Below are 13,970 nucleotides of genomic sequence, written 5' to 3'. Positions count from 1 at the left end.
AACCTAATCCTTCTATCCCTTTGAAAGATTACCTCCAACTTAGATCAACTTGTTTTCACCTTGGACAAGTATTAATCCCCAATGAGATTAATCAACTTCCTAGTTCCCTTTAAAGAAGATGATAGCTAAGCTAGCATATGCTTCTAATTACAAAGTACAAAGACTCACCCTTTTCTAGTGATGACAATCCTAAGACAATTCTAAGGATTATTACAACACTATGTAAACTCACAAAGATAGTAATTTGAAAGTAAGTTTACAACCCCTTCTATAATCTATGAGATTATAGAACTTCTCTTTCTCATCACAAACATATGTATAAGTGTTATGTTCTTGTGATTCTCTGATGATTTTGAGTTGTAGCATGCAAGAGGTCCAAGTCTTCAAAGCTCTCCAAGCCTTGCTATTTATATGGAGAGATAAAAAAGAAGCCATTGCTGCGGCTGGAACCACGGTCGATCGTGGGTCGACCGCACGCGGTCCAGTCCAAAACACTTATCCGTTGTATAGCCGTTTGAATCAGTTTTGAACATTAATCTTTGGACTCTTTACTTCATTTAACACCTGCAAAAGATACCCAACATCCTATACAAGTAATATATGCATTAAATGTTCATTTACCTTGGATGTATTGCCTTGATAGTGACTTGTCATGCTCAAAGTGGAAAGTTTAACATTCGTGGATTCAAGTCACGATAATCATTTGAGGCAATCTTAGTTTTGTCATAATCTTTTGTTTGTAATTAACACATCTGCTAAATCTATCTTGGTTGGTCAACATGTCATTGATGACAACAACCCACTTTAATCACAAATCATGCTAGTATTCAAATTTGAACTTGTTTGTAATTAATTAAGTGTGCTAATGATGTCTTGGACATTTTAAGCAAGTAATATCAATTAAGCATGTTGCAAGACATCAAGTTAAATCAAGTTTAAACCATACATAAACTTAATTTTAGACTTAAGCAAACCTATGTGTGTTAATGATTCATTATCATTTAAGATTACTAGATTATGACATTTTAAGCATTATCCAAGTAGCACAAGCATATATTGAAGTAGTCCAAATACTAATTGGTGGAGTCCCAACTTGTAACACATAGTCAAATAATACACATAGTGATAACACATAGTCAAATAATACACATGTATTTGTAGCAAGTAGTCAAGTAATATTCATGTAATGACTAGTAAGAGATCACTAATTAATCTATGATTAAACACATAGTGATAACATAGCATTGAACCAAGGCTATGTAAGTTTTACTTGCAAAGTGACATTTACAAGATTAATGTATAAGTATACATTAATGTCCAACACATATACAAGGAAGGAGCAACTCTTGGTTGAGATTTGGTAACCATTCTAAGTATGTCTAGATACATATTAGATGTACATGTTTTCCTATAACACTTATGTGTTATCCTTAATCAAGGTTTAATTGTCATTAAGGTGTCATTAAGCGTGATTAACCAAGATTAGTGTTCTAGTGACCAAAACTCCTTTGGGTATGAAAGAGACAACTATTCTAAGCATGTTTGAACATGTTTCATAAATTATATATGCCTCGAAGTGGTCGAACTATAAACGGTGAGAGTTGGGATAGAACCTTTTACAGTCTACCCACGGTTGACTGTGAGGTCGACCGTGCATTCCTGATTTCACAAATCGGGGTGCAAGGCTCCACGGTCTGACCTGCGGTCTACCATAAACCTAACCGTGTAGCTTACATTTTCCTTTTAAGCTTTATTTGGTTTTGGTCTTTTGCTAGAGTAAATGTGAATTAGTGAACTTGTATATTTATGTCAAGATGTCTACCATCACCTTTATTTATGTGCATATGTCATCATCAAAACACTTATTGTTATTAGTTAAGATTAATATAGTCATTGAGCATAATCCTACATTAACCCACATTCTCCCCCAACAATCCACCTTCTTCCCCCCCCAACACTTATTGTGGTGTTGCAGCCTTTATACATGTAATTAGACACAACAATACCGCCTTCTCTCCCGTATAGACTAATAATAACTTTAACCTAAAGAGAATTTGTTTCCATTTTAAAACGCCAAGCCCATTCTCTAAGTAAAGCAAAAAATTTAGCAAGCAAAGAACCAATATTTAAGTCACCTTAATCAAAAGCTAAAATAGCTTGGTTCCATTTAATCCAATTAAGTTTTTTACCCGACCCAATACCACCCCAGAACAATGAACGACGAAAAGCTTCGAGTGTTTTATAATACCTGCAGGAGCACGAAATAGAGTAAAGAAGTGAAGCGGAATGCTTGTGAGTACCGATTTGATAAGAGTTAATCTCCCACTGAATGAAAGTGATTTTGCCTTTCAATCCGATAGTCTTTTCTTTAAAAACTAATAATAATAAATTTAATTAATAAAGTTATGTAAGATCCTATTTTCTCAGGTGTTTGGGACGCCGTCCAAATCTATGGGACGCCATCCAATTGTAAAGGGCTGGACGCCGTCCAGAATCCTGGACGCCGTCCAGTTGAACTGGCGGGCCAGCTGTGTTCTTTTAGATATTAAATGAGGGTAGTTTGGTCTTTTCACTTGTTGGACAAATCTAAGGCCACAAGATCAGTTCTATTAGCCTCATTCACTCCACTTTAAATTACCTCCTTGTTCCACTTCAATTCTAGAGAGAGTGTGTGATTCTTGTGTGAGAAAGCTCAAATCGAGGAAGAAGAAGTTGATTTCGAGCCAAAGCGCGTGTGTTAAAGTTGTTCATCTAATCACTAGCTTCGTTGTGATTGTGGTAGTATGCTCTAATCTTGATTTCCTTATTTTAATTTGTTTAAGGGTTATGGTTTGGGTTAGTGATGAACACAAAACCCATATTTGGTGATTTTGGGTGTTCTTGGGTAAGATTGGGTCATGAGGACCCAAGGATGACTAACCTAGGGTTTTGGAAATGTTAAATGGACTTATGAGTCATAATTGGTTAGTTAATTACTAGCACACCTAGTTATTAAGCAAATGGGTGTTAATGGGGTTAGTGGATGACCCGAAATGGGTGTGTGACTTTAAAATGGTTAAATGGGTAATAATTGACCTAGTTGGGAAAGATGGGTATGAAATACCCTAATGGTGTATTAGTTAGTGTTGTTGGACCTTAGTCACTAGCTTTTAGTGTTATGTGATGTTCTTGACTTTAAATGGACGGTTTTGGTGAAAATGGGGCATTTAATGCATTTAAGTCATTAAATGCACATGAGAGAATTGTTGGTGATAAGTCCAACTAGTTTGTGTGTTGATTGAGTACTTATTGTATTAGGTACTTTGCCTTGAAGCTTGCGGAAGTATAAAACATTCATCGAAGGCGTTAAGGTGAGTGGAGTAATTATGCATGTATGTATATAGTGTATTTATTTGTGTGCTATGGTACGAACCACGGAGTCGGTAGTGCCATAGTATGTGTGATAGTGCTCTAAATGAACATATATTTAGGCACAATATCGTTCCAATATGTAATATTTTTAGTTGTAATTATTCTATTTTTAAGTTGTAATCGTTTAAATAAATAAACGCGAAGATGAAGCACGAAGATTAAAGAATTGAAGAAAAAGTGCCACTAAAACTAGAAAAGGGTCCTTAAAGCCATAGTGCACTCAAAAGCGTCCTAAAAAGTGAGTTAAAAGACTTGCGCGAATTTTGAGAGTTAAGGAAAATAATTTTTTGTGCAAATTATAAATCGCGAAACGCAAAGTACAAGATATCTACGCGTACGAAAGGACGTTCGAAAATCCGGAACCGAGACATAAACTGGGCGTAAACGTACGAGACAACGGAGCTAAAATTATAAGTCAACTATACACAAGAATATAATATAATATATATATAATTAATATAAATTATATTATATATATATATATATATATATATATATATATATATTAAAAAATTACGTTGACAAAGAAGAAAACAAAAGATGTTAGCTGTCACAGGCGGCCATACGATCGCATGACCAGGAAGCACTAATTTCATGCGATCGCATGGCTAAGGAAAGTTGGCCAGGTCTATAAATTGCACGAATTCTGAACGAGAGAAATACACCAACATAATATCTATCTCTCCCTCTGTAATTTATATTTATATTTATAATATTAAGTTTAAGTTAAGATTAATAATAATTGGGTTATTGTAAGATATGTTTTACGGGTTTTAAAGTCGGAGTTCTGTCCGTGTAACGTTACGCGATAAATAATCACTGTAAGCTATGTTCTTCCTTTTTAATTTAATGTCTCGTAACTAAGTTATTATTATGCTTATTTAAGCCAAAGTAATCGTGATGTTAGACTAAATATTAAGACGGGGTTATTAGATTTTGTACCATAATTAAGGTTTGGACAAAAGACCGACACTTGTGGACATTGGACTATTGACTATTAATAGATAGGGGGTATTGTCTAATCGAATGACAACTCATTAGAATCTGTCGAACCTATCTTAAAATTAGTTAATCTAATAATTATTAAAATGATTATGTATGTTCTATTTAGTGACGTTTATACGACATCTTTTACGATCATTTAATTAATTATTCGGGTTGGGTAATTGATTATTCATTCTGATCAAGTGGGTAAATTAATATTCATATCTCATTAAAACATGGGTGGATTACATACAAGGATAATTGGTGTAATTGTTAACAAAGTATTAAAACCTTGGATTACACGCAGTCGATAACCTGGTGTAATTATTAACAAAGTATTAAAACCTTGTTACATTTCGAATCCCTAATTAGTTGGAATATTTGACTTCGAGAATAAGGTTAATTTGACGAGCATTTTATAATTATGACCGATGGATTATTATGGACAAAAACCAGATAGGTATCAAATAAACCAGGACAGAGGACAATTAACCCAAGGTAATAAATTAAAATCAAAACGTCAACATCATGATTACGGAAGTTTAAATAAGCATAATACTTTTATTTCATATTTCATCGTACCTTTATTTACTGTCATTTTAATTACTGCAATTTACTTTATCACAATTTAAATTCTGTCATTTATATTATCGTCATTTATTTTTACGCTTTATTTAAAATCGACAAACCGGTCATTAAACGGTAAAATCCCCTTTTTATAATAATAATAATACTACTATATTACTAATATATATATATATATATATATATATATATATATATATATATACAAATATAATTGTTTAAAAATATAGTGTACGTAATAAGCCGTCTCCCTGTGGAATGAACCGGACTTACTAAAAACTACACTACTCTACGATTAGGTACACTGCCTATAGTGTTGTAGCAAGGTTTAAGTATATATCCCATCTATATAAATAAATAAAACATTGTGTAAATTGTATCGTATTTCGTAGTAAAAATAATAACTATTTCGTGTACTACCCTGCACACATCAAGTATTTTGGCGCCGCTGCCGGGGACTCGGTGAAACACGCTATATTAAAAATATATAATTTTTAATTTTAATTTCGTAAAAATATTTTGTATTTATAATAAGTGTTAAAAAAATTAATAAAAAAAACAAAAAAAATATTTATTTATATATTTTTAAGAACTTTATTTATAAAATTAAAAAGTACATTTATTTTTAAGATTTTTAAAATATAAGTTTATTATATTTTAAATAAATATTCTATAAATATTTTGTAATTTAAAAACAGAAAAAAAAAATATATATATATATATATATATATATATATATATATATATATATATATATATATATATATATATATATATATATATATATATATATATATATATATATATATAATTGGGCTGAAGCCTGTTCGAAGCCCAATCTGCTTCTGGTATCCAGGGCCATGCGATCGCATGACCCCTTTGTTATAATATCATGCGGTCGCATGAATCAAGTTGACAGGCCACAAACTTGAACCTCGGACATTAATTAGGCGTAGGTTATTAATATTTTTATTATTATTTCATTAGGGTTTATATTTATTAATAATATTTAGTTTTAGGTTTTAAATTTGTATATTAAGTTTTAGTATTTATTATTTACTTATATAGATTAATATTTTTTATATAATAATAATATAAAAATAATATTTTTATAAAATTGTATTTTTATAACTTTAGTTTTATTTTTATATTTAGTATTTTTTTTATTCGTTTAAATTCGTAATTTATATTTTTATCGTTCGTAATTAGTTTTAAACTTAGTATTTCGCCGTAGTTATTTTATATTTCTAGATTTTTAGGCTTTGCCGTAAAATCCCTTAAGTGTTTTTTCTTTAGAATTAAGATTTAGGCGCTTTAGAATTTTGCGACGCCGTTTATATATTTTAGTGCCTTTTTAAGTTATTGCCGTTTTGGATATAGATTTCCTTTTAAGCTTTAATACCTTTAGGCTCAACTTTTTAGATTTAGTTTTTAGACTTTTAAGTTTCGACGTTTTTCGACGCGCTCTTTTTCTTTCTTATTTCTCGACGCTCTAGTTTTTAGGACATAGAATTTTCTATTTCTTCTCTAAAATTTCAAAACGAAAAATTATTTTAAGCGGTTAAATTGATAGACATCCAAAATTTTCTGGTTCGTAGTAATAGTTGGATTTGTCAGTGGCGAGTTGTGGGCTTCCGATTTAAAGGGTCCTGGCTACGTGCTGCATCTATTGGCTATTCGAAACGTGGGAAAAATCAGAAAAGTATATTAATTTGATAACTTATATAATTTTTTATCTTTTATAACTAATAGGATATTCAGTGAATGCACCGATCAAAACGTTCACCACCTTTCATACGATCACCACCTGTAACTCGATCAAGACATCTAACAAATATTGTCGCCGTTGATTTTTCTTTAGAATCATCATCAAGACGACCAAGTACTCCAATTCAAATTTCCGATACTCCATTTTTTGAACCCGAAATCACAATTGAGAACCCGGAGGATATTCAAGGACAATTCCAAGATCCTGAAACACTAATCATTCCTCCTGAACTACAAACCGTTAAATCAGAATCCTCTAGTGATTCGTATTCAACAAATTTGATTATGGAAGTAACAGAACCTCTAAGTATGGAAGATCGAATGAGAGCTACACGCACTGGCCAAGGACATGCCATTATGCGACCAGACATTAATGCGCCAGATTATGAAATCAAAGGACAAATCCTACACATGGTAACTAATCAATGCCAATTTAGTGGTGCGCTGAAGGAAGATCCAAACGAACATCTTCGTACCTTTAATAGGATTTGTACTCTATTCAAAATCAGATAAGTTGAGGATGAACAGATCTATCTCATGTTATTTTCCTGGACTTTAAAGGGAGAAGCCAAAGATTGGTTAGAATCGTTACCTGAAGGGGCGATTGACACATGGGATGTTTTAGCTGAGAAATTTCTTAAAAGATTCTTTCCGGCATCTAAAGCCATGAGACTGCAAGGAGAAATTGTTACGTTCGCGCAAAAGCTAAATGAAACATTATATGAGGCGTGGACAAGATTCAAAAAGTTGTTGAGAGGATGTCCTCAACACGGTTTAGATACTTATCAAATAGTATAAATATTCTACCAAGGATGCGACATTACTACACGAAAAGACATCGACATAGCAGCTGGTGGTTCCATTATGAAGAAAACCGCAATCGAAGCTCACAAAATCATTGATAACACAGCCTCCCACTCTCATGAGTGGCACCAGAAAAAAGATATTTTTCGTTCATCTAAAGCGGCTAGGCCGATTCTAGCCATGACTTTGATTCTGTTTCCGCAAAAATAGATGCTTTCGAGAGACGAATGGAAAAGATGACTAAAGATATTCACGCAATATGAATCAGTTGTGAGCAGTGCTGATAATGCTAAAAACGAACATATATTTCATAGCATTATTCCTCAAGAAAGACAAGCTTTTAGCTGCAGTTGTCCTATTTACAAGTAATATTCGTTTAAATAATAAAAGGTGAAGACAAAAGACAGATTCGACGAATTGAAGATGCAAACGACCAAAAAGCTAAAAAGTACAAAGTACAATCAAAGAGGTTCCAATTATTGATAAGAAACGTCTCAAAATTACAAGAGTACAAGATTCGAAACACAAAATACAAGATATTAAATTGTACGCAAGGACGTTCGAAAATCCAGAACTGGGACCAGAGTCATCTCTCAACGCTCGACGCAACTGACTAAAAATTACAAGTCAACTATGCATATAAATATAATATAATATATAATTAATTCTTAAAATTAATATATATATATATATATATTATATTATATTATATAAACCGTCGGCAAGCTAGGAACCAAGCTTGTGTGAGCTGGATTCCACAGCTCCGCACTCGCGGAGCTCTGAAGAGCAAAATCCACCGCACTCGCGGAGCCCAAAAAGTCAGAAATCCACCTTTAAAAGGCCGAGCATTCGGCTGAATTTTACACATCTTTTTCTCATTCATCATACGTAAAATATATATATATATATATATATATATATATATATATATATATATATATATATATATATATTTTAATTTTAATTTTAATTTTAAATCCTAATAATAAGGATATGTTAGCGAATGTTGTAAGGGTGTAAGTTAAAATTCTGTCCGTGTAACGCTACGCTATTTTTAATCATTGTAAGTTATGTTCAACCTTTTTAATTTAATGTCTCGTAGCTAAGTTATTATTATGCTTATTTAAAATGAAGTAATCATGATGTTGGGCTAAAATACTAAAATTGGGTAATTGGGCTTTGTACCATAATTGGGGTTTGGACAAAAGAACGACATTTGTGGAAATTAGACTATGGGCTATTAATGGGCTTTATATTTGTTTAACTAAATGATAGTTTGTTAATTTTAATATAAAGATTTACAATTGGATGTACCTATAAATAACCACATACACTCGATCGGACACGATGGGCGGGATATTTATATGTACGAATAATCGTTCATTTAACCGGACACGGGAATGGATTAATAGTCTATGGAATTATTAAAATAGGGGTGAAATTATGTACAAGGACACTTGGCATAATTGATAACAAAGTATTAAAACCTTGGGTTACACGCAGTCGATAACCTGGTGTAATAATTAAACAAAGTATTAAAACCTTGTTACAGTTTAAGTCCCCAATTAGTTGGAATATTTGACTTCGGGTATAAGGATAATTTGACGAGGATACTCGCACTTTATATTTATGACTGATGGACTGTTATGGACAAAAACCATACGGACATATTAAATAATCCAGGACAAAGGACAATTAACCCATGGGCATAAAACTAAAATCAACACGTCAAACATCATGATTACGGAAGTTTAAATAAGCATAATTCCTTTATTTTCATATTTAATTGCACTTCTAATTATCGCACTTTTATTTATTGTCATTGTATTTAATTGCACTTTTAATTATCGTACTCTTTAATTATCGCAAGTTTATTTTATCGCACTTTTATTTATTGCAATTTCATTATCGTTATTTACTTTACACTTTAAATTAAGTCTTTTATTTATTTAATATTTTACATTAGGTTTTAACTGCGACTAAAGTTTTAAAATCGACAAACCGGTCATTAAACGGTAAAAACCCCCCTTTATAATAATAATATTACTTATATATATTTGTATTTTTATAAATTAAAACTAATATAGCGTTAAGCTTTGTTTAAAAGATTTCCTGTGGAACGAACCGGACTTACTAAAAACTACACTACTGTACGATTAGGTACACTGCCTATAAGTGTTGTAGCAAGGTTTTGGTATATCCATTCTATAAATAAATAAATATCTTGTGTAAAATTGTATCGTATTTAATAGTATTTCCTTGTAAAAATAAAGCTATTTCATATACACCTCTACGCACATCAAGTGCGGTGGACCACACTTAACGAAAGATTGTCACATTGAGCAAACGATGGAACAACGTGAGAATGTTTCCTACATGAACCAAAGGCCGGGAAATAATTATCAAAATAATTATCAACAGCCAAGGCCAAATTTTAATCGAAATCAAAACATTCTTTACAATCCAAATGGACCCAACAACAACTCGTACAACCAACAAGGTCCGAATAACCAACCAACTCAAAACAACACTTTCAATCAACAAAAACCTAGCTTGTATAAACCACCACAACAAACCGAAGAGAAAAAGCCAAATCTGGAAGAAATAATGGCAAAGCTAATGGAATCTCAAACACAATTTATTACATCTCAAACCCAAACAAATGAGAGGTTTGATCAGTCATTAAGAACTCAACAAGCTTCTATTTTGAATCTAGAAAAACACGTAGGTACTCTTGCTAGCATGATGAGTGAGAGGGAACAAGGAAAGCTACCGAGTAATACTGAAGTAAATCCTTGGAATGAGAATGTTAATATGGTTTCAACGAATTCTGAAAAATCAGCACCAGAAGATGGGAAGGTTTTACATGTGAGTAACGATGAAGAAGTTACAACACCACCACCACCCGAGAATGTAAAGCGAGTGGTGGCACCATACAGACCACCCATCCCGTTTCCAAGAAAAGGAGTTGAGTATGAGCAAGTAATAGGTAATAAAGTTTGTGATACCTCTGGAAAGAAGAAGAAGAATAAGAAGAAGAATAAGAAAGTGCAAGAAAGAAAAACCATAGAAGTAAACCCGGTGAAGACAGTTCCACCAAAAGTTCCACCCAGGTTGGGTGATCCAGGTGAATTTATTATTCCTTGTCTACTTAGTGATTGTGTCATGTATGATGCACTAGCAGATTTAGGTACAATTGTGAGTGTTATGCCTCTTTCATTATATAAGAGATTAGGAGTAGGTGAGTTAAGTCCAACAGAGATGAGTGTTCGACTCTTTGATCAAACCATTAGGCACCCAGTTGGAATTGCTAATAACCTACCCGTTCAAGTGGGTAATTTAATATTTCTAGTCAAATTTATTGTCATTGACATAGAAGAGGACCCAAACATTCCTATAATTTTAGGTCGACCATTCTTAGCATCCACCAGGGTGTTATTTGATGTAAGAGAGGGTAGAATGACACTTAGTAATGATGAAAAATTGATCACCTTTGTGATTCGAAAGTCTAAATCTCCACCAACCAAAACCGTTGAACCGATAAAAACGATCGATGAGAAGCATATTGTTTTACCAACTTCAACGGTAGTGCTTAGCAATAATAAAATGCCTAAGTGTGGGGAAGATGAAGTAACACCTAATGATGACCTGATAACAAAGAACCCCATTGTTGATACAAAATTAAATGACTCCGTTATTAACAGTTCAATGAAGAAACTTATTAAACGAATTCGCGATGCTAGAACCAAGGGGAACTTTAAGTTATGTACACGGTTAGTATCCAAATTGTCGCCTAAAGAAAAGGCGAAACTAGTTGAATTTGTGGATATTACACAGGAATCAGACCAATGGCTTAAAGCAAAAGTCACAGATATGTAAATTGATTATGGTCCAAGAGAAATTGACGATGAAGTTAATCAATATTTCGACACCACAGCTACCTAAGTGTGGGGAGATTCAAATGTTCTAAAAAGAAAACGCTGTATAGAGTTAGTTGTAGTTCTGATAATGGAATCCGATTGGTCTTTTCCACTAGCAGACACTAAAGAACTAGTTTTCTCCCCCCATTCTGAATTTTTTGTTTTGTAGGTTTTATATGAAATTAGTATGTTTTTTTTTAAATTTAAGTTTTGTATGATTTTAAAAAAAAAAACAAATATTACTTTATTTCATTAAGTTTAAAAAATGATTTCTAAAATTCATCGTAAGTTGAAGACTAGGTCATGGAACCGAAATTGCTTTACCCGAGGGCGGGGCGAAGAATTTTGTTATCATTATTTTTAATTTTATAGATCTAAAGTATACCAAAAAAATTAAAAAATCCAAAAATATTTGCTTTTAAAACAATCGCTTTAAAAATGACAAATTTTAAATTTTGTCGAGGGATGGACTAAGTAAACATACCGAAACTACCTAAAGTAAAAGGAAACAAAATTTTAAAAAATTATTCATTTAAATTGTTTTAATAAATAAAAGTTTATATATATATATATATATATATATATATATATATATATATATATATATATATATATATATATATATATATATATATATATATATATATATATGTTTGTAGTTTATTTTATGTACAAAATAGGGTAAAACAGTGCACATTCAAAGACTGACATTAAGTTCAGCAAAAGCTACTAATTTTGACGACAAAACGCAAAATATCAAATGTGATATAAAATAATATGTTGCAAACTCGGTATTTTTAATCACTTTTCTACACTAATCACCCTCATGAATTTATAATTATAGTCTGATTTCATACAAATGAGGGCATTGCATGATCTCAAGTGTGGAGAAGGGTTATAAATTCTCTCGGGTTTACACTTAGTTTAATTGCCAAATTTTGTGAAAATTTGAAAAAATTTCAACTAAATGAATTCAAAATCATGTTTATACATATTTATGAACGATAAAACTAGGTTTTATTACCGAAATTATTGTTACCTCGGAAAGGACATAAATTGAGAAACAACCCAAAATGCTTGAATTCATTTAAAATGGAATAGAGGAGAATAAAAAGGCAAAGAAAGAAATAAATAAAAGCTAAGTGTGGGAAGAATTTACCAAGTTATTTAAAACACATATCACATATGTTTGTACAAGATTATTACAGGTACTTTTATTTTGGACGATTTTAATCAGTTTTACCGAATTTACTGTAATATATTTGAAAGAAAGATGGATCTGCACGATGAATCAATTCCATCATTAAAATGAAGTAAAGTCTTCTAAAAAAGACACGCGCTTCCTGATTTAGGTCAGGAAGTTGTCGTCCAGACCAGTTGTAGAGTCTACGAAAAACCTTAAAAAGTTTTCTCGAAAATCAGCTGGAAATCCACGGACCTCAGCATCAAACAGGGTCGCCAAGTGGTCAGACTTATCCTAACCATGAGAGGATATGTCTCGTAAAATGGGGAGGGCGCCGTGCAAATTAGCTTGATAAGACTAATGAATCAGAGCCCCAGAAAGGATAATCTCCTTAAAGAGTAAAAATCAGCTTTTAAGCCTGATATTACTCAATCCTTGAGATTGATCTTAAAGATTGAGAATTACAAACTCATGGAATTCGATGATATCTAAACTCGAGCTTGAACGAGAAAATATTTTGATCAAAATTAAAACTGATTTGTTTTCTGAAAACCCATTTTCAATGCGTTCATTACCATTGAACGTAAAATCCTAGGAATTCACCTTGAATTCATTAGGTCGCCTGAACCAAATCGGGTGTCAACCGTAAGAACGGTGGTTGCATAGCATGGTCGAAGATAGGACCTTGTGCCAGACCGAAAAATTATAGGGTGATCTTTACTATTTCTCCTACAAAGGATAGTAATTGCATCCGACACGTTGTGGACCATGAACAAATGCATGTCATTAGACATTGCCTTAACAGTTGCTTGTTCAACGCTTTCTTTTACAACCGGACGGTAGTTTACCAAAAGGTAATATACGGAGCAAGTATACTGGACGTGTGCTTTCCTAATACAAGGTTAACAAGTGGGTGACACAAAACCATAAGTTTTGAGCTAAAATTTTAAAATCTGAAACCCACACAACCCACAAAAACATTTTGCAAACACCGGTGAAGGGTTATTCCGGAAAACTTGTCTACGGTAAAATCTAGCTTGAAATTTTTAAAAGATCAAATGTTTTCATAAAGATCCAATTTCCTTAAGGATCTAAATTTTCATAGTCATGTGGGACTGTAAACCACATCGTTACTATCATTGTTCATACCGCCGTATCAAAATCACTGATGTACAAAGTGTGAGAATAAAAAAAGTGATTCGAGTGAAGTGTGATTTTATTTCAAGTTCTGTATTGCTTGAGGACAAGCAATGCTCAAGTGTGGGGATATTTGATAGTGCTCTAAATGAACATATATTTAGGCGCAATATCGTTCC

General features: G+C 32.4%; 1 non-coding gene across 1 annotated transcript; it reads right to left on the bottom strand.

Annotated features, from left to right (window-relative positions):
- Nucleotides 1-7,416: 7,416 nt before the first annotated feature.
- Nucleotides 7,417-7,523, bottom strand: LOC139874068 (small nucleolar RNA R71). Its single transcript, XR_011767771.1, has one exon. It is a non-coding gene; the product is annotated as a small nucleolar RNA R71 (small nucleolar RNA).
- Between the last annotated feature and the right edge of the window lie 6,447 nt (nucleotides 7,524-13,970).

Source organism: Rutidosis leptorrhynchoides, chromosome 10, assembly GCF_046630445.1.
Source record: "Rutidosis leptorrhynchoides isolate AG116_Rl617_1_P2 chromosome 10, CSIRO_AGI_Rlap_v1, whole genome shotgun sequence".
Lineage (NCBI taxonomy): Eukaryota > Viridiplantae > Streptophyta > Magnoliopsida > Asterales > Asteraceae > Rutidosis > Rutidosis leptorrhynchoides.
This window is presented reverse-complemented; position numbering and strand designations above follow the sequence as displayed.